Below are 20154 nucleotides of genomic sequence, written 5' to 3' on the forward strand. Positions count from 1 at the left end.
TTTTTTTTTTTTTTTTTTTAAGAGATGGGTCTTGCTATGTTGGCCAGGATGGTCCTTTTTTTTTTCTCCCTCCTTGGGAGCTACTTAACCAGGCTTGTTTTGAACTCCTGATCTCAAGTGATCCTCCCACCTCAGCCTCCCAAGGTGCTGGGATTACAAGCGTGAGTCGCCATGCCCAATCATGTTTCTTTTTATCCTTTTTCTTCTTGTTCTTCACAGAGACCTCTTCTTCTACCACTACTACTTTTTCTTCTTCCCTATCTTCTTCAATTTTAATTTTACTCTTGGCCTTTTTTGCTTTCTTTTCAGTAATTTCATTTTCTTTACCTGTTCTACTTAGAGTTTTTAAAAATTTTTTACTTTTTGTACAAATGGGTCTTGAAACTCCTGGCCTCAAGCAATCCTCCCATCCTTGGTATCCGAAGTGCTGGGATTACAGGTGTAAGCCACTGCACCTGGCCCTATTTTGTGTTTTTTTTAAAGAACAGATTGGAAGTGTGAACCCACCAGAGAATCCATTCTTTTAAAAAATCATTTTAATATTTTCTGATTAAAAGGGAACTGTGGGCCAGGTGTGGTGGCTCACACATGTAATCTCAGCACTTTGGGAGGCAGAGGCAGGAGGATCACTTGAGGCCAGGAGTTAAAAGACCAGCCTAGGCAACATAGTGAGATCTCGTTTCTACAGAAAAAAAAAAAAAAAAAAGCAAAAAATTAGCCGGGTCCATGTGGTGGTGAGTGCCTGTAGTCCTATCTACTTGATAGGCTAAGGCGGGAGGATCACTGGAGCCTGGGAGGTCGAGGCTACAGGAAGCAGTGATCACACCACTGCACTCCAGCCTGTGTGACAGAGTGAGACCTTGTGTCAAAAAAATAAATAAAATTAAGTAAAGGGGAACTACCCCTTTTTGAAGTACAGTGTGCTTTTAAAAAGCATTTCTGCATGTCTGGTAATAAAAGGCAGACAGAAATATAACAAGCAAATGGGTCACATACTGCCTTTTAACAGCAAATGGTTTGTTACCCCCATGTCTCTGTAACTTAGCAAGTAAGAGGGAAAGGAAAATAAGTAAGCTTGAGTTTATTCAAGAAGAAATCTGAGGGCCAGGCACGGTGGCTCATAGCTGTAATCCTAGAACTATGGGAGGCCAAGATGGGCAGATCGCTTGAGCTCAGGAGTTCGAGACCAGCCTGGGCAACATGGTGAAACCCTGTCTCTACAAAAAAAAATACCAAAAAAATCAGCCGGGTGTAGTGGCACATGCCTGTGGTCCCAAATACCCATAAGGCTGAAGTTCGGAGGATCACCTGAAACCAGGTCAAGGCTGCAACAAGCCATGATGCCAAAACACACTCCAGAGCCTGGGCAAGGGACTGAGACTCCCACCTGAAGTAAAAAAGAAAAGAGAAAGAAAAAATCTGAACATAGAATTAACAATGAACATAGCCAATCATTACGATAAATACTTCTAAATTCATGAAAAAAGTAGCTGGGCGCGGTGGCTCACACCTGTAACCCCAGCATTTTGGGAAGCCAAGGCAGGTAGATCACTAGAGGTCAGGAGCTTGAGACTGGCTGGGCTAATGTGGTGAAATTCCATGAGCAGGCTGTGGTGGTGCATGCCTGTAGTCTCAGATACTCGGGAGGCTAAAGCAGGAGAAGTGCTTGAACCCAGGAGACAGAGGTTGCAGCGAGCCAAGATCGTGCCACTTCACTCCAGCCTGGGCAACAGAGTTAGACTCGGTCTCAAAAAATAAAAAATAAAAATAAATAAATTCATGAGGCCAGGCGCAGTGGCTCACGTCTGTAACCCTAGTACTTTGGGAGGCCCAGGCAGGTGGATCGTCTGAGGTCAGGAGTTCAAGACCATCCTGGCTACTAAAAATACAAAACTTAGCCAGGCATGGTGGCAGGTGCCTATAATTTCAGCTACTCGGGAGGCTGATACAGAAGAATCGCTTGAACCCAGGAGATGGAGGCTGCAGTAAGCCGAGACTGTGCCACTTCACTCCAGCCTGGGCAAAAGAGCGAAACTCCATCTCAAAAATAATAACAACAGTACTAACAATAAATTTGGCCGGGTACGCTGGCTCATGCCTGTAATCCCAGCACTTTGGGAGGCCGAGGTGGGCAGATCGCTTGAGGTCAGGCGTTCAAGACCAACCTGGCCAACATGACAAAACTGCGTCTCTACAAAAAATACAAAAATTAGCTGGGTGTGGCAGCGTGTGCCTGTAGTCCCAGCTATTCGGGAGGGTGAGACAGGAGAACCACTTGAACCCAGGAGACCGAGGTTGCAGTGAGCTGAGATCACGCCATTGCACTCCAGCCTGGGCAACAGAGTGACACTCTGTCTCAAAAAAAAATTAAATAAAACTATTTCATTAATGAGGCCAGAACACATTTCCCTAGGGAAATAATATATAAAATCAAATTAATGTTCCTATCCTTAAACACCTAACTTTATGATCCTTAGTATTCTGAGTTCCAGAAACAAAGGACAATTAGGGGCAAGAGGTATAGAAGAGCAGAGACAAACGTGAGAATTGCCTTTCCTGGACCTCAGGAAGCATTTTATAATAGGTAAAAATAGTTTTACAATGCCCCACTTCCTTTCTGTGCCATTTTCCAAGTCATTAGTGGCATTATGCTCCCCTAAGTCACACTACTATAGCACCTGACTGCAGCATAAATTGAACATACATTTGCCAGTAGAGAAAGAGAAACAAGAAATGAAGTACAATCTCTGACTTCAAGGGATTCTCAGTCCAGTGGCAAGATATATTTAATTTTAGGCCAAGTGCGGTGGCTCATGCCTGTAATCCCAGCACTTTGGGAGGCTGAGGCTGGTCGATCACTTGAGTTCAGGAGTTAGAGACGAGCCTGGCCAACATGGTGAAACCCTGTCTACTAAAAACACTAAAATTAGCTGGGCATGGTGGCACATGCCTGTAATCCCACCTACTCAGGAGGCTGAGGCAGGAGAATGGCTTGAACCTGGGAAGTAGAGGTTGCAGTGAGCAGAGATTGTGCCACTGCACTCCAGACTGGGCAACAGAGAGACTCCATCTCAAAAAATAATAATAATTTAAAAACAATATGGAAATCCAAAAGAATATACACATACACACACACACACACACACACACACACACACACGCACTCACAATTAGCATTAGTAAACAAGTTCAGCAGGGCGCAGTGGCTCATGCCCATAATCCCAGCACTTTGGGAAGCTGGGGCGGGCGGGATCACCTGAGGTCGGGAGTTCGAGACCAGCCTGACTAGGATGGAGAAACCCCATCTCTATTAAAAATACAAAATTAGCCAGGCATGGTGGCACATGCCTGTAATTCCAGCTACTCAGGAGGCTGAGGCAGGAGAATCGCTTGAACCCAGGAGGCGGAGGTTGCAGAGAGCTGAGATCGTGCCATTGCACTCCAGTCTGGGCGACAAGAGTGAAACTCCATCTCAAAAAAAAAGAAGAAGAAAAAAAAGTTCAGCAAGGCCACAGAATACCAGATCTATAAAAATGTTATATTTCTATATTACCAGCAATCAACAACACAAAATGAAATAAGAAAATAATTCCATTTTCAATAGTATCAAAACAACGAAATACTCAGGAATAAATTTAAAATAAAAAACTTGTACACTAAAAACTACAAAATATATTTTATATATACACACACACAGGTTTTTTTGGGGGGTTTTTTTGTTTGTTTTTTCTTTTTCTTTTTTTTTTTTTTTTGAGACAGAGGCTCGCGCTCTGTTGCCCAAGCTGGACTGCAATGGCAGGATCACAGATCAACTTCCTGGGCTCAAGGGATCCTCCCACCTCATCCTCACCCTGATGAGTAGCTAGGACTACAGGCGCAAGCCACCACACCCAGCTTGTGTGTGTGTGTGTGTGTGTGTGTGTGTGTGTGTGTGTGTGTGTGTGTTTAGAGATGGGGTCTCACTATGTCAGCCAGACTGGTCTCAAACTCAGGCGCAAGTCACCACACCCAGCTTGTGTGTGTGTGTGTGTGTGTGTGTGTGTGTGTGTGTGTGTGTGTGTGTGTGTGTGTGTGTGTGTTTAGAGATGGGGTCTCACTATGTCAGCCAGACTGGTCTCAAACTCCTGGGCTCAAGCAATCCTCTCACCTCAGCCTCCCAAAGGGCTGGGATTACAGGTGTAAGCCACCACCACACTCAGCCTACAAAATATTCTTGAAATAAATTAAAGACATAAACAAATGGAAAGGCATCCCACGTTCATGAAGTGGAAGATCTAACATTGTTAAGATGGCAACACTCTCTAAATTGATCTACAGATTCAAGGCATTCCCTATCAAAATTCCAACTGCCTTTTCTGCAAAAGTTGCCAAGTTGATCCTAAAGCTCAAACGGAAATGCCAAGGATCCAGAATAGCCAAAACAATCTTTATAAGAACAAAATTAGAAAACTCACACTTCCTAATTTCAAAACATATTACAAAAGTACATTAATCAAGACAGCATATTTATGCAGATAGTAGTACCACAGGGTGAAAATAAAAGAAAGAAAGCATGGTGGTACTGGCATAGACATACACCAATGGAATAGAATTGAAAGTCCAGGCCGGGCACGGTGGCTCACACCTGTAATCCCAATACTTTGGGAGGCCGAGGCGGGTGGATCACTTGAGGTCAGGAGTTCAAGACCAGTCTGGCCAAAATAGTGAAACCCTGTCTCTACTAAAAATAACAAAAATTAGCTGGGTGTGGTGGCACACACCTGTAATCCCAGCCACTCGGGAGGCTGAGACAGGAGAATTGCTTGAACCTGGAAGGCAGAGGTTGCAGTGAATCGAGGTGACGCCACTGCACTCCAGCCTGGGCAACGGAGCAAGTCCCTGTCTCAAAAAATAAAGTCCAGAAATAAGCCCATACCTTTAGGGTCAATTGACTCAAAACATGGATGCTAAGATAATACACAATTCAATGAAAAAAGAAAAGTCTTTTCAATAACTGGTTCAAGGACAACTAGATATCCACACACCAAAAAGAAAAAGAAAAAGATTTTGGGCCGGGTGCAGTGGTTCACGTCTGTAATCCCAGCACTTTGGAGGCTAAGGCGAGTGAATCACCTGAGGTCAGGAGTTCGAGACCAGCCTGGCCAACATGGTGAAACCTCAGTCTCTACAAAAAATACAAAAATTAGCTGGGCGTGGTGACGGATGTCTGTAATTCCAGCTACTCAGGAGGCTGAGGCAGGAGAATCACTTGAACCTGGGAGGTGGAGGTTGCAGTGAGCCAAGATCACGTCATTGCACTTCAGCCTGGGCAACAGAGCGAAACTCCATCTCAAAAGAAGAAAAAGAAAAAGATTTTGGACTCCTACCTCACACATCATGTATAAAAATTAACTTGAAATTGATTTTTTGGCCGGGCGCGGCGGCTCAAGCCTGTAATCCCAGCACTTTGGGAGGCCGAGACGGGCGGATCACGAGGTCAGGAGATCGAGACCATCCTGGCTAACACAGTGAAACCCCGTCTCTACTAAAAATACAAAAACTTAGCCGGGCGAGGTGGCAGGCGCCTGTAGTCCCAGCTACTCGGGAGGCTGAGGCAGGAGAATGGCGTGAACCCGGGAGGCGGAGCTTGCAGTGAGCCGAGATCCGGCCACTGCACTCCAGCCTGGGTGACAGAGCGAGACTCCGTCTCACCAAAAAAAAAAAAAAAAAAAGAAATGATTTTTTAAAAAACTAAATATAACAGCTAAAACTGTAAAATTCTTTAAAGAAACAAATTACAACTACATTCCCAGCATTTTGCAAAGCAAGGGAAGTGGATCACTTGAGTCCAGGAGTTTGAGATCAGCCTGGACAACACAGTAAGACCACATCTCGGCCAGGCACGTGGCTCACGCCTGTAATCCTAGCACTTTGGGAGGCCAAGGTGGGCAGATCACAAGGTCAAGAAATTGAGACCATTTTGGCTAACATGGTGAAACCCTGTCTCTACTAAAAACACACAAAAAAATTAGCCGGGCATGGTGGCGGGCCCCTGTAGTCCCAGCTACTCGGGAGGCTGAGGCAGGAGAATGGCATGAACCCGGGAGGTGGAGCTTACAGTGAGCAGAGATCAGGCCATTGCGCTCCAGCCCGGGCAACAGAGCGAGACTCTGTCTTTAAAAAAAAAAAAAATTACATCTCTACAAAAAATAAACCAAAATTTGCCAAGCATCATGGTGCACGCCTGGAGTCCTACCTACTCAGGAGGCTGAGGTGGGAGGATAGCTTGAGTCTGAGAGGTGGAGGCTGCAGTAAGCAAAGATCGTGTCACTGCACTCCAGCCTGGAAAACAGAGAGACCCTGTCTCAGAAAGAAGAAAGAACGAACGAATGAAAGCACGAACAAAAGAACAAACGAAAGAAAGAGAGAGAGAAATGTTTATCACCTTAAATTAGACAACAGCTTCTTAGATGTGACACCTATAGCACAGGAAACCAAGAAAAAACTAGATAAACTGGACTTCATCAAAATTTAAAACTTTTGTGTTTCAAAAGATACTATCAGCCAGGCATGGTGGCTCACACCTGTAATCCCAGCACTTTGGGAGGCCAAGCAAGAGGATTGCTTCAGTCCAGGAGTTCAAGACTAGCCTGGGCAACATAAGGAGACCCCCATCTCTAATTAAAATTGTTTTTTTTTGTTTTTTTTTTTTTTTGAGACGGAGTCTCGCTCTGTCGCCCAGGCTGGAGTGCAGTGGCCAGATCTCAGCTCACTGCAAGCTCCGCCTCCCGGGTTCCCGCCATTCTCCTGCCTCAGCCTCCCGAGTAGCTGGGACCACAGGAGCCGCCACCTCGTCCGGCTAATTTTTTGTGTTTTTAGTAGAGACGGGGTTTCGCCGTGTTAGCCAGGATGGTCTTGATCTCCTGACCTTGTGATCCGCCCGTCTCGGCCTCCCAAAGTGCTGGGATTACAGGCTTGAGCCACCGTGCCCGGCCTAAAATTGTTTTTTTAATTATCCAAGTGTGGTGGCACACATCTACAATGCCAGCTACCCAGGAGGCTGAAGTGGGAGAACACCTAAGCCCTGGAGGTCAAGGCTGCAATGAATCATGATCACACCACTGCACTCCAGCCTGAGTGACAGAGCAAGATCTTTCTCAAAAAACAAAAAAAAAAAAAAGAAAAAAAGAATTTTCAGGTTTTAATTTTTTTTTTTTTAATAGAGACAGGGTCTCACCATATTGCCCCACGCTGGTCTTGAATTGCTGGGCTCAAGCGATCCACCTTCCTCGGACCCCCAAAGTGCTAGGATTACAGGCGTGAGCCACCACGTCTAGTGATAAATAATTTTTTAAAAGGTTAAACACAATTAACATACAACTAAGCAATTCGCCTTCTAGGTATTTACACAAAAATAAATGTCCATACAAAAACATATCTGAATCTTCACAGAGCATTATTCATAATAGCTAAAAAAATGCAACCCAAATGTTCATCAATGGATGAATGGACAAACAAAATGCAGTATATCCATGCAACGTAATATTATTCAGCCATAAAAATGAATGAAATGATACATGCTACAACATGGATGAACCTAAAAGCATTATGCTAAATGAAAGAAGCCAACACAAAAAGGCCATTTATTGTATGATTCCATTTATATGGAATGTCCAGAATAGAGACAGGAAAATGATTAGTGGTTGCCAGAGGCTGGGTGAATGAAGGTAATGGAAGAGACTGCTAATGGGTATGAGGTTTCTTTTGGGGGTAATGAAAATGTTCTGGACTTAGATAATGGTGGTAGTTGCACAATATTGTGAATACACCAAAAACCACTGAATTCTATGATTTTGTTTTGTTTTGTTTTGTTTTGTTTTGACAAGGTCTGGCTCTGTGGCCCAGGCTAGAGTGCACGATCATGGCTCACTGCAACCTCAAATTCTTGGGCTCAAGTGAATGATCCTCCCACCTCAGCCTCCCAAGAGTCTGGCACTACAGGTGTGCACCACCATGCCTGGCTAATTTTTTTTTATTTTTTTATTTTTAGTACAGACAGGGTTGCCATGCTATGTTGCTCATGCTGATCTCAAACTCCTGGGCTCAAGCAATCCTCCCACCTCAGCCTCCCAAAGTGCTGGGATTACAGGCATGAGCTACCACACCTACTCCAAATTGTATGCTTTAAAATGGTGAGTTTTATGATATGTGAATTACTTGTCAACTTTTTTAGATGTGGAATGACATATGCCCAAAGATATATATTGGGGAAAACACCAAAGAAGAGTAGGGTAGAAAGTGGCCATGAATGACCTTCTAAACGTGAAACTTGAGCTGATGTGTAGAGAAGTAAGCCTGTAAATCTGCCTTATTCCCCACTTTCTCTGCTCCCAATCCTTCCTAAACTCAGAAATCACTTGTCACCCAAAGCAACACACTCACTGTCCAAATTCAAATTATTTCAATAAAAATATGTTCTTCCCATAAGAAAATGACTGAGAGCTCTCCAGAGTCCTACTAGTGGATTTCTATTCCTATAAGAGAAAGTGGCCTAACCCAAATTAATTATATGCTGAGCATCCCAAATCCAAAAATCTCAAACCTGGGCGGGGTATAGTGGCTCAAGCATGTAATCCCTAGCACGTTAGGAGGCTGAGGTGAAAAGATCGCTTGAACCTAGGAGTTTGAGACCAGCCTAGGCAACATGGTGAAATGCTGTCTCTATAAAAATACAAAAATTAGCTGGGCATGGTGGCACATGCCTATAGTCCCAGCTACTCAAGAGGCTGAGGCAGGAGGATCCCCTGAGCCCAGAAGCTCAAGGCTGAAGTGAGCTGTGATTGTGCCACTCTACTCTGACAACAGAGCGAGACCCTGTCTCAAAACACAAATACGCAAAAATCCAAAATCTGAAATGCTCCAAAATCTAAAACTTTTTGATGTCAAAGGAAATGCTCACTAGAGGATTTTGGAATATTTGTATATTACAGACATTCCAAAATCCAAAAACTCCAAAATATGAACAATTCTGGTCTCATATATCAAATAATGGATACTCAACCTGTATCTGACAAAGAATTTCAAGGCTGGAGCTGGGTGCGATAGCTCAGGCCTATAATCCCAGCACTTTGGGAGGCCAAGGTGGGCAGATCACTTCAGGTCAGGAGTTCGAGACCAGCCTGGTCAACATGGCAAAACCCCATCTCTACCAAAAATACAAAAATTATCTGGGGTCTAGTGGTGCACACCTGTACTCCCAATTACTTGGGAGGCCGAGGCGGGAGGATCACTTGAACCCAGGAAGCGGAGGTTGTAGTGAGCCGAGATCACACCACTGCACTCCAGCCTAAGCGACAGAGCAAGACTCCATCTCAAAAAGAAGAAGAAGAAAAAGATCTATAACTAAATTTGTTGTAAGTTTGTTTTCTGACAATAGTAAAAGGCTTAGAAAGCACATTTCACGAGAGGTAGCTGGGGGAAAAGCTACTAGCGTGGAAAAGAAAAAAGTGGGACAAAATAACTGTCATTGAATAGGTGCAAAGTTGAGATTAGAGCTACCAGGAATAACTGTAGACAGAAAAATTAGGACCACTGAAGAGAAACTGCAGGGAGGCAGATCTACAATCATTATCAGGAAAATATTTCTAAAATGACAAATCTGCAAACTTGGAATTGGCAGCAACCAGCTGTGAAGTCCTTATCTTGGGAAATACCTGCATAGAGAACCCAGGAATCACCTATTATGTGAAACACTTGTCTAGATTATCTGTAAATCTCTTCTATGATTCTACGAGGAGGAAGAAGTCCAGAAAAAGAATTGTTCTTGCTCTCAATACTGCTAAAAGTATTTTTTTAAAAAAGCTAAATACCAGGAACTTCTTTAATTAAAAGGAACAATCCCATCAAGAAGACAAAGGTTGATTTGTTAGTCAAGATAATGAGACCACTTTCCTTAGGATCAAGTATAGCACTGGCAGTGAGAATAGGTCATTTGGTCAGGCACAGTGGCTCACACCTATAATCCCAGAACTTTGAAGGATTGCTTGAGGCCAGGAATTCAAGACCAACCTGAGCAACATAGCAAGACTCTGTCCCTTAAAAAAGAAATAAATAAAAAATAAATCATCGATTCTAGATAAAATCACTCACTTTCTGTTTGGCCAAAGGTAAATGACTTCATCTCTCTACCTGAGCTGAAAAACAGTAATTTAAAATACCAATATTATAGGAGTATAATTTAAATTAGTTAATAACTGCAAAATGCTTTGGAAATTTACTTTATATGACAATTAAGACTGTATTTTTTACTTCATACATATACTAGAGTTGAAAAAATCAGCATGTGTTATTCATTAAATCAGCCAAATTTCTCACTGTCAGAGAAAGAAGTTAAGCAAGGAAGAGAATACTAGAATGAACTCTGTGGTGCTGGATTAGCATCAGAAATATCAGTATAAACTCATGTTTATATTTATATACAGAGAGAAGTAAACAAAGATATGTATGGGTCAGTATACATACATATTATTTCCTAACTATCCCCTGAGAGGGCCTAAAAGTAGTGATACCCTAGCAGTGATGAGTACATCAAGCTCATTTAGAAACCAGATATTGGTTTCTGGCCGGGCACGGTGGCTCACGCCTGTAATCCCAGCACTTTGGGAGGCCGAGATGGGCGGCTCACGAGGTCAGGAGATCGAGACCATCCTGGCTAACATGGTGAAACCCCGTCTCTACTAAAAATACAAAAAACTAGCCGGGCGAGGTGGCGGGCGCCTGTAGTCCCAGCCACACAGGAGGCTGAGGCAGGAGAATGGCGTGAACCCGGGAGGCAGAGCTTGCAGTGAGTGGAGATTGCACCACCGCACTCCAGCCTGGGCGACAGAGCAAGACTCCGTCTCAAAAAAAAAAAAAAGAAAAAAGAAAGAAACCAGATATTGGTTTCTAAATACTTTTTTCCAACAGAAGGAACCAGGACACCTTGGAGAAATGGCTGATTTTAGGGTCAGGGCAGAGAAAGTATAAGATGAGACTGGAGCATCTTACAGTGCCAGAAAGTACAAAAGTGCTAAAAGACAAACGTAGGGAAGGGTATTTCAAAAGAACATGGTGCCAATGTTAAAATGGTCAAAGCTGCAACAACTTGAGCAACAAAATATAGTACTGGATTATAAGCAAATAAAAAAATATTCATGGGTCCATATTGATACAAATGATTTAATAAATAAATGGGGGAGGCACAAATCTTCTTTACAAAAGGACTCCAAATCATAAAAGTAGAAAAAATTAGAAAAATAGAAAACCAACAGAACAATATAATCAGTGCTGCCACAGGTAAGATTCACTAATGAATGCTAAAATAAGTAGAGGAAATTTTTAAGGAGAAATGAGATCTCTGTATAACCTCACAGTTATCTTCCCCAAAATATTAACTAATTACTTTGGGAATTTTAACATGCCCACAAATTCTTCCACACTCCTCCCTTCAGGGGTTGGAGCTTAATTCCCTTCCCCTGGAGTATGGATATGACTTGGTGACTCATTTCTAGGTTCTATCAAGTAAAATTAAAAAGCAGAAAAATAGTCACTTTACAGTACAGAACATCACTTTAATCAAGTTACCAAAGTTAACAAGGCACAGTGGCTCATGCCTGCAATCCTAGCATTTTCGCAGGATGAGGCGGGTGGACTGCTTGAGGACAGGAGTTCAAGACCAGCCTGGGCCACGTGGCAAAACCCCGCCTTTACTAAAAATACAAAAATTAGTCAGGCATGGTGGCACGTGCCTGTAGTCCCAGCTACTCTGGAGGTTAAGGCACAATAATCACTTGAATTGGTAGGCAGAGGTTGCCATGAGCCAAGATCATGCCACTGCACTCTAGCCTGGGCAACAGAACAAGACCTTGCCTCAAAAAAAAAAAAAAAAAAAGGTAATCAGTAATGAGTCATGTTGATATCAGGTATCCCCAGATATGATATGACAAGAAGGGTAAACCATGTCTATGGTATTCTTCCCCAAAATGCATAACCTCAGGCTAATCATGAGAAAACACCAGAAAACCCAAAATGAGAACCATTCTACAAATACATGACCACTCATCTTTAAAGATGTCAAGGAAAGATAGGGAAGGAGAGACTAAGAAACTGTCACCTATTGGAAGAAACTAAAAAAACATTACATCTAAATGCAAATGTGGTATCCTGGATTGGATCCTGTAACAGGAATAGGACATCACTGGAAAACACAGGAAAACCAAAGGAAAGTCTGTAGTTTGGTCAATAATATTCCACTAATGCTAATTTCTTAATTTTGATAAGGGTATCAGGTTATACAAAATGTTAACACTAAGAGAAGTGGAATGAATATAGAATGTATATAGAAAGTCTGTACCACCTTTACAACTCTTCTGTAAGTCTAAAATTATTTAAACTGAGTTTTAAACTATTTTCCATATAAAAAGAAGGAAGGGAAGTTATAAATAAACATTTTTTTTTTTGAGACGGAGTCTCGCTGTCGCCCAGGTTGGAGTGCAATGGCGCAGTCTCGGCTCACTGCAACCTCTGCCTCCCGGGTTCAAGGGATTCTCCTGCCTCAGCCTCCAGAGTAGCTGGGATTACAGGCGCCCGCCACCACGCCCAGCTAATTTTTTATTTTTAGTAGAGACAGGGTTTCACCATGTTGGCCAGGCTGGTCTCGAACTCCTGACCTCTTGCTCCGCCCACCTCAGCCTCCCAAAGTACTGGGATTACAGGCATGAGCCACGGCGCCCAGCATAAATAAATTTTTAAAAGATATTTAAGTATATACAAACTAATAAAATGTTTACAGTAAGATTAGCTTTTTTTTTTTTTTTTGAGATGGAGTTTCACTCTTGTCGCCCAGGCTACAGTGCAGTGGCACAATCTTGGCTCCCTGCAACCTGTGCCTCCCAGATTCAAGCGATTCTCCTGTCTTGGCCTCTCAAGTAGCTGGGATTACAGGTGCCTGCCACCATTCCAGCTAATTTTTGTATTTTAGTAGAGACAGGGTTTCACCATGTTGGCCAGGCTGGTCTTGAGCTCCTGACCTCAAGTGATCCCCCTGCCTCGGCCTCCCAAAGTGCTGGGATTACAGGCATGAGCCATCATGCCCAAGCCAAGAAGATTAACTTTTTTAACCTATAAAGAATCACAACAGCTGGTTGCAGAGGCCAGCACCTGTAATCCCAGCTACTCAGGAGGCTGAGGCAGGAGAACTGCTTGAACCCGGGAGGTGGAGGTTGCGGTGAGCTGAGATCGCACCACTGCACTCAAGCCTGGGCAATACAGCTAGACTCAGTCTCAAAAAAAAAAAAAAAAAGAGTAAGAATCACAAAAGTTAGCCAAGTGTGATGGCGCACATTCACAGTCTGAACTACTGGGGAGGCTGAGGCAGGAGGATCACTTGAGGCCAGAAGCTCAAGGCTGCAGTGAGCTATGATCTCCCCACTGCGCTGACAGAACAAGACTCCATCTCAAAAAAAAAAAAAAAAAAAAGAAGAAGAAGAAGAAGAAGAAGAAGAAGAAGAAGAAAGAATCACAAAAGTAATTGTGTTGACTTTCAAGCTTAAAATGTTAATGACATCCAAAATAGTTCACCATAAGGTCTGCATTGAAAGACTGGCCTAGGAGCTCTAAAATGGTAGATGAGTATGATGAATATGATCCCCTATGTATATCAGTGTGCTTTATTACCCCATTTTTGCAGGGGTGAGCAGGTCTGGCTCTTTCAGCAAGGCTGAAGTGCAGTGGCACAATCATAGCACTGGAGCCTTGAACTCCTGGGCTCAAGTGATCCTCCCACCCCAGCCTCCAGAGTAGCTGGGACTATAGACACATGCCACCACACCTAGCTAAGTTATTATTTTTGTTATTTTGCTGTACACTAAAATTATCTGGTGATTTTTTTTTTTTGAATGGAGACAGGGTCTCACTATGTTATTCAGGCTAGTGTCAAACTTCTGGCCTCAAGCAATCCTCTACCTCAGGCTCCCAAAGTGCTGGAATTACAGGCATGAGCCACCGAGCCCTACCATCCCCTTCTTTTTTTTCTCTTTTTTTTTTTTTTTGAGACGGAGTCTCGCTGTGTCGCCCAGGCTGGAGTGCCGTGGCGCGATCTCGGCTCACTGCAAGCTCCGCCTCCTGGGTTCACGCCATTCTCCCGCCTCAGCCTCCGAGTAGCTGGGACTACAGGCGCCCGCCACCACGCCCGGCTAGTTTTTTGTATTTTTAGTAGAGACGGGGTTTCACCATGTTAGCCAGGATGGTCTCGATCTCTTGACCTCGTGATCCACCCGCCTCGGCCTCCCAAAGTGCTGGGATTACAGGCTTGAGCCACTGCGCCCGGCCATTTTTTTTTTTTTTTTGTAGAGACGGGGTTTCACCGTGTTAGCCAGGATGGTCTCGATCTCCTGACCTCGTGATCCGCCCGTCTCGGCCTCCCAAAGTGCTGGGATTACAGGCTTGAGCCACCGCGCCCGGCCATCCCCCTTCTTAACCTTAACCTTAACTGTCCTCAACCCACTCACTCCTAGCAGTAAGTCTACAATAACCTGGTTCTAAAAGTGCTGCTTAGAAAGACAAAGTGAAATCAGTGAAATTTACTTGGTTTCCTTTTCAAATTGACTATATAAATGAACTGCCAAGATGCCTTCCAGTGGGTCAAAATGTTCCTCTCAGATTTTCTCACATCTTAAGGAAATCTAAAAGCTACATAGCGACTACTCACGCTTAATCTTAAAAAAAACAAAAAAACAAAAAAACAAAGTGATTCCAAAAATTTTAACTGTCAAAAGCAAAAGTTTACAGAGCCAAAGGATTGATCACCACCTTCAGAAAGAAGATTAGGAAAGAACAAGATACTGTGAGATCAGGAAGAACCTACTCTCTGACTAAAGCTAAGCTGCCTATATATAAGAATATCCAGGTGCTTCCTTCACTGTCAGGAAACAATGGAGAATGATTTTTAAATAGGTAATATAAATGTATTTGTAAATTTGAAAATTTTAACAAAGGGATGCTGGAATGACAAATACTTGAAGAGACAACTTTAAAAACAAGTGGGACAGAGTAGGAAAACGTGTTAAGACACTCTCCACACTGTGTGTCTTTACATTGGGGAAAGGGAGACTCACTAGACTTTTGTTCCTTAATTAAAACACCCATAAGGCCAGGCGTGATGGCTCACGCCTGTAATCCCAACACTCTGGGACGCCCAGGCAGATGGATCATCTGAGGTCAGGAGTTGAAGACCAGCCTGGCCAACGAGGTGACACCCCATCTCTACTAAAATTTCAAAAATTAGCCAGGTGCGGTGGCTCACGCCTGTAATCTCAGTACTTCGGGAGGCCAAGGCAGGTGGAACACAAGGTCAGGAAATCGAGACCACCCTAACACAGCAAAACCCTGTCTCTACTAAAAATACAAAAAATTAGCCAGGTGTAGTGGCACGTGCCTGAAGTTCCAGCTACTCAGGAGGCTGAGGCAGGAGAATCGCTTGAACCCAGGAGGCAGAGGTTGCAGTGAGCCGAGATAGCGCCACTGCACTCCAGCCTGGGCAACTGAGACCCCATCTCAAAAAAAAAAATATACATATATACACACACACACACACACACATATACACACAAACACACACACACAAATTAGCCAGGCGTGGTGGTGGGTACCTGTAATCCCAGCTATTCAGGAGGCTGAGGCAGAAGAATCGCTTGAAACTGGGAGGCAGAGGTTGCAGTGAGCCAAGATCATGCCACCGCACTCCAGCCTGGATAACACAGCGAGACTCCATCTCAGAAAATAAAATAGAATAAAATAAAAATAAATGGCCGGGCATGGTGGCTTGCACCTGTAACCCCAGCACTTTGGGAGGCCAAAGCAGGCGGATCACTTGAGGTCAGGAGTTTGAGACCAGTCTGGCCAACATGGCAAAACTCTGTCTCTACTAAAAATACAAAAATCAGCCGGGTGTGGTGGCACATGCCTGTAATTCCAGCTACTCATGAGGCTATGGCAGGAGAACTGCTTCAACTCAGGAGGTGGAGACTGCAGTGAGCCGAGATCCTGCCACTGTCCAGCCTGGGTAACAGAGCAAGACCCTGTCTCAAAAATAGGTAATTAAATAAATAAAATTTAAATTTAAAAAATACCCACTAAGAATATCTAGTGCCTTTCCAATTCTATAATCAAGTACCTTTTTATTACTGATTAGGCAGCCCAGAACAATGGAGGTGTCCTGGTCAGTGGATAATTAAATCCAATTGTGCACATGGCACTTAATGCTTCCAACATACATTAACCAGTATCTGGTTTATCAGTCTCTGGTGAGTTTGTTATTTTGCATGAATAAATTCCAAGCACTTGAATCATCCCAATGTAAACCAAAATTCTGAAGTTTCTGAACTACTATGTGGGGGTTGGAGAGACCTTGGTTTGGTTGGATACTACTTTTGCCACTTAACTATCTGTGTGACCCCTTATTCCCATCAGTCTCAATCTCCTCATCTGTTAATAAATACAGCTAGTGACTGGGAGATGGCAAGTGCTCAAAAAGTGACAGCTTTATTATTTTGAAGCTAAATTTGAAAGGATGTGTATAACTGAGGTGAATACATTTCATTTGAAAAGAACTAGTACAGATCAGCAAACTACGTCAATTTAAAAGACACAGTTTGAAGAGAGATGTCCCAATCTATGGAGTTGAGAAAAGTAAAGTTTAAAAGTTGCAAGTAAAGTACACACTGCACAGTACAGACGGGAGTCTCCTGCTTAGCAACTCTAATGTTGTCTACCAAACACCCAGCTTGTAATAGAGCATGACAACTGTTCACTCTAAATCCATGTGCTCAGCTTGGATTCAGGATTGATTTATAAAAATAGCTGCTGGTGGTGCTCTTTGAATCTCTTTGCGCTGATGACTGGGCAGTGTTACCCTACAGGCCTAGAGCAGCTGTATTCCCTCACCACACCCATTTCTCTGTCTACCCAGCCAAGCTGACGGCACCCTGCCCCCGCCCCCCATCTCTACAGCATACTATTCTCCCTCCTCCTGGGCTGAGTGAGCAAATTACAAGCACAAATATCCCCTGATGCAATGCCACAACCATCCCTGGGAAAGAGCAAAGGCAGTTGCCAAAAGCACAGCAGCAGGGAAATGGGCGGGAGACGCGCGCGCGCGCGCACACACACACACACACACACACACACAGAGCAAGAAACGCTGCAATACTATGCAGCCAGGGAGAGAGAATTGAGAGGCCCTGGGGAGCAATGCTGTAACAGGACCAGAGAAGGCAAAGGAGAAAAGGGGGTTTCCAGTAGAAAGCTGGGTAACACTAACCTTCCCGAGAAGCACGTATTTCATCCGAGTTTGGGTTCTAAAGCACAAACCTATAAGGTAATCAATCACTGCCTCCTCCGCAAAACAGCAAATGAATTTAATTTACTCGTTCCTGGAAGTAAGCAAAACTCTCACAACTCTTCCACAGGACAATTTCACCAAAGGGATCTCACACGGGCAGAGAACTTGTTCCATGTGATAAATCACAATCTCTGTTCTGGGTAATGTTTCCAACTGCCCCTCCTAGTCCCTGTACCCTCCCCACCCCCACCCTAATGCGACCCCTCCGCACTCCCACTGCCAGACACACGCTTTAGTCCCCACACAGTGCTGGGGCCTTTGCATGCGGGAAGAGCCCCGCCTAGGGCCCGGTTCTCCAGACCACCCTTCAGCCCCACCCATAACCCCTAACTGGACACACTAAGGCTGAATTCAGCCTCACATCAACTGACCCCCATAAAGCCTCAGAAAACGACCTCTGAGTTCTCCTACACCCCCGAACCCCACCCAAGGTCCCAGACTGTGGCCGACCCTCGCTCCGCGGCTCAGCCCCATCCAAAGCCCGAGGCAAGTCGCTCGGCCCCACCGCCCCGACCCTCAAAACTGGACCTCTCAGCCCCCCTCAATCCAAGAATCCCCCAGATCGCGCCTCAAAGACTCCGAAGGTCACGGCCGCCGGCCCCCCGCCTGGCCCCCTCCCTCGGACGCCCCCGCGTCTCGCAGGCCGGCGGCCACCGCCCTTCCACGCCTCGGGCGGGCCCCGTGGGGTACCGGGCTGCCGCGGGACAAGGCGCGGGCAGCCCCGGGACAGTGAGGAGGCCGCCCCTCCATGGGACCCCGCCTGCGGCTGCACCTACCCGCCGCCGCCGAGACGGAGCCGGAGCAGGGGGGAGCCAGGAGAGCGCCGGGAAGAGCCGTGGAGGAGCTGGGAGACGTCGGGAGGAGCCGGGAGCCAGCGAGCGAGCCGGAGGGGCGGGGCGCAGGGAGGCGGCCGCTTCCTCGTCGCCCTCTTGAGGGCGGGCGCAAGGGAGGGACGCCGCCACCGCCTACCCGGCAGGCGCCGCCGCTCCGGCCAATAAGGGTGGCGAGGGGGAGGGCGGAGGGCTACGGCGGACCAATGGGTGCTGGCCTTGCTGCCACGCTCTCTCTGCAGAGCTGCGCGAGCCGCGGGCCGTTGTAGGGAAGCTTCTTACCTGCGGCTTGCGAATGCCGAAGCTGACGGCAGGCCGATCGATTGCCTCCGCTGTTCTATGATGGCCGTCGCTGTCTCTCAGAGTCTGGGCCCCTGGAGCGGAGAGAGTGCGAGAGTGGGCGCGCACGCGGGCCAGGCCACCAGAGGGTGGGGCCTGTGGGCTCTGTGATGTAACCTGGGAGGGGCGCGGGGCGGAGCCTAGGTCGCGGGCCAGCTGAGCTCTGGAAGGAACTTTTAGTGAAGCGGTAGGACGCCACAGGTCCTCTGCAGGGCTCCGCTTCCTGGAGCCGCATGTGGCTAGTGAACTCTGAAACGTGGCTGGCCCAAGTTGAGATGTGCTGTAAGTGTGTGTACAGTACACACACACCAGATTTCCTAGACTTAGTACCAAAAAATATGTGTTTTTTTAAAATGGTTACAAGTGGGATAATTAATTATAACAAAATTGATGACAGTTGGGATATATTTGGTTAAATAAGAAATATTGAGGCCGGGCGCGGTGGCTCACGCTTGTAATCCCAGCACTCTGGGAGGCCGAGGCGGTGGGTCACTTGAGGTCAGGAGTTCGAGACCACTCTGACCAACATGGCGAAACCCTGCCTCTACTGAAAATACAAAAATTATCCAGGAATGATGGCAAGTGCCTGTAATCCCAGCTACTTGGGAGGCTGAAGCAGGAGAATTGCTTGAACCCGGGAGGCGGAGTCGCAGTGAGCTGAGATGGTGCCACTGCACTCCAGCCTGGGCAACACAGTGAGACCCTGTCTCAAATGAAAAAAAAAAAGTTTCCTTTTCTACTGCAATTAACATTACTTCATCCCAAAGCCCCAGATTTTGTGGAATCCTTAACTTACTGTCGTAAGAAAACACACAGGTGGGAGCTTTAAAGTTACTTTGATCATTCTTCCTGATTGCTGGAGTAGTCAGCATATTCCTGTACCAGACTTCAGGAATAGAATTGGCTTTGAGCTCCTTTGTAGTTAGATGGCTAGGAAAACTGAAAAGTGTTGGAATCCTCCATTCTTTCTGTAAACCAAAAAGTGAGACAGGTCTCAATCAATTTAGAAATTTATTTTGCCAAGGTTAAGGACTTTCCCGGAAGAAAAAAACAGAATCACAGAAACAGTCTGTGATCTCTGCCTTTCTCCAAAGATAAATTTGAGGGATTCAGTATTTAAAAGGGAAAAGTGGGCTGGAGGGAACAAGAGAAAAGGAGCAGGTAGAGGAATAGTCAATTGTGTAATTGTGTATTATGTCAAGTATGTCTGCTTAGAAATGAAAGGAAAGGCAACTTCTTGCATGACTCAGCTTTCAACTTAATTTTTTCCTTTTGGAATAGTGAATTGGGGTCCACCTAAGTTGTTTTTTTGTTTTTGTTTTTTTTTTTTTTTGGAGATGGAGTCTTGCTCTGTCGCCCAGAGTGGAGTGCAGTGGCACAGTCTCTGCTCACTGCAGCCTCCGCCTCCCGAGTTCAAGCAATTCTCACACTGCCATGCCCAGCTAATTTTTGTATTTTAGTAGAGATGGGGTTTCACCATGTTGCCCAGGCTGTTCTCAAACTCCTGAACTCAGACAATCCGCCTGCCTCAGCTTCCCAAAGTGCTAGGATTACAGGCATGAGCCACCA

At 45.2% G+C, this 20154-nt stretch overlaps 1 protein-coding gene across 33 annotated transcripts in view; it reads right to left on the minus strand.

Annotated features, from left to right (window-relative positions):
- Positions 1-18309, minus strand: part of MAP4 (microtubule associated protein 4) — a 231832-nt gene extending 213523 nt beyond the window's left edge. For all 33 annotated transcript variants that reach the window (XM_074032004.1, XM_074032001.1, XM_074032000.1 and 30 more), the window contains exon 1: positions 18193-18309. The gene's annotated coding sequence lies outside the window, so the exon portion shown is untranslated. The remainder of the gene's footprint in view (positions 1-18192) is intronic.
- Between the last annotated feature and the right edge of the window lie 1845 nt (positions 18310-20154).

Source organism: Macaca fascicularis, chromosome 2 (assembly GCF_037993035.2).
Source record: "Macaca fascicularis isolate 582-1 chromosome 2, T2T-MFA8v1.1".
In the NCBI taxonomy this organism is placed as follows: Eukaryota; Metazoa; Chordata; class Mammalia; order Primates; family Cercopithecidae; genus Macaca; species Macaca fascicularis.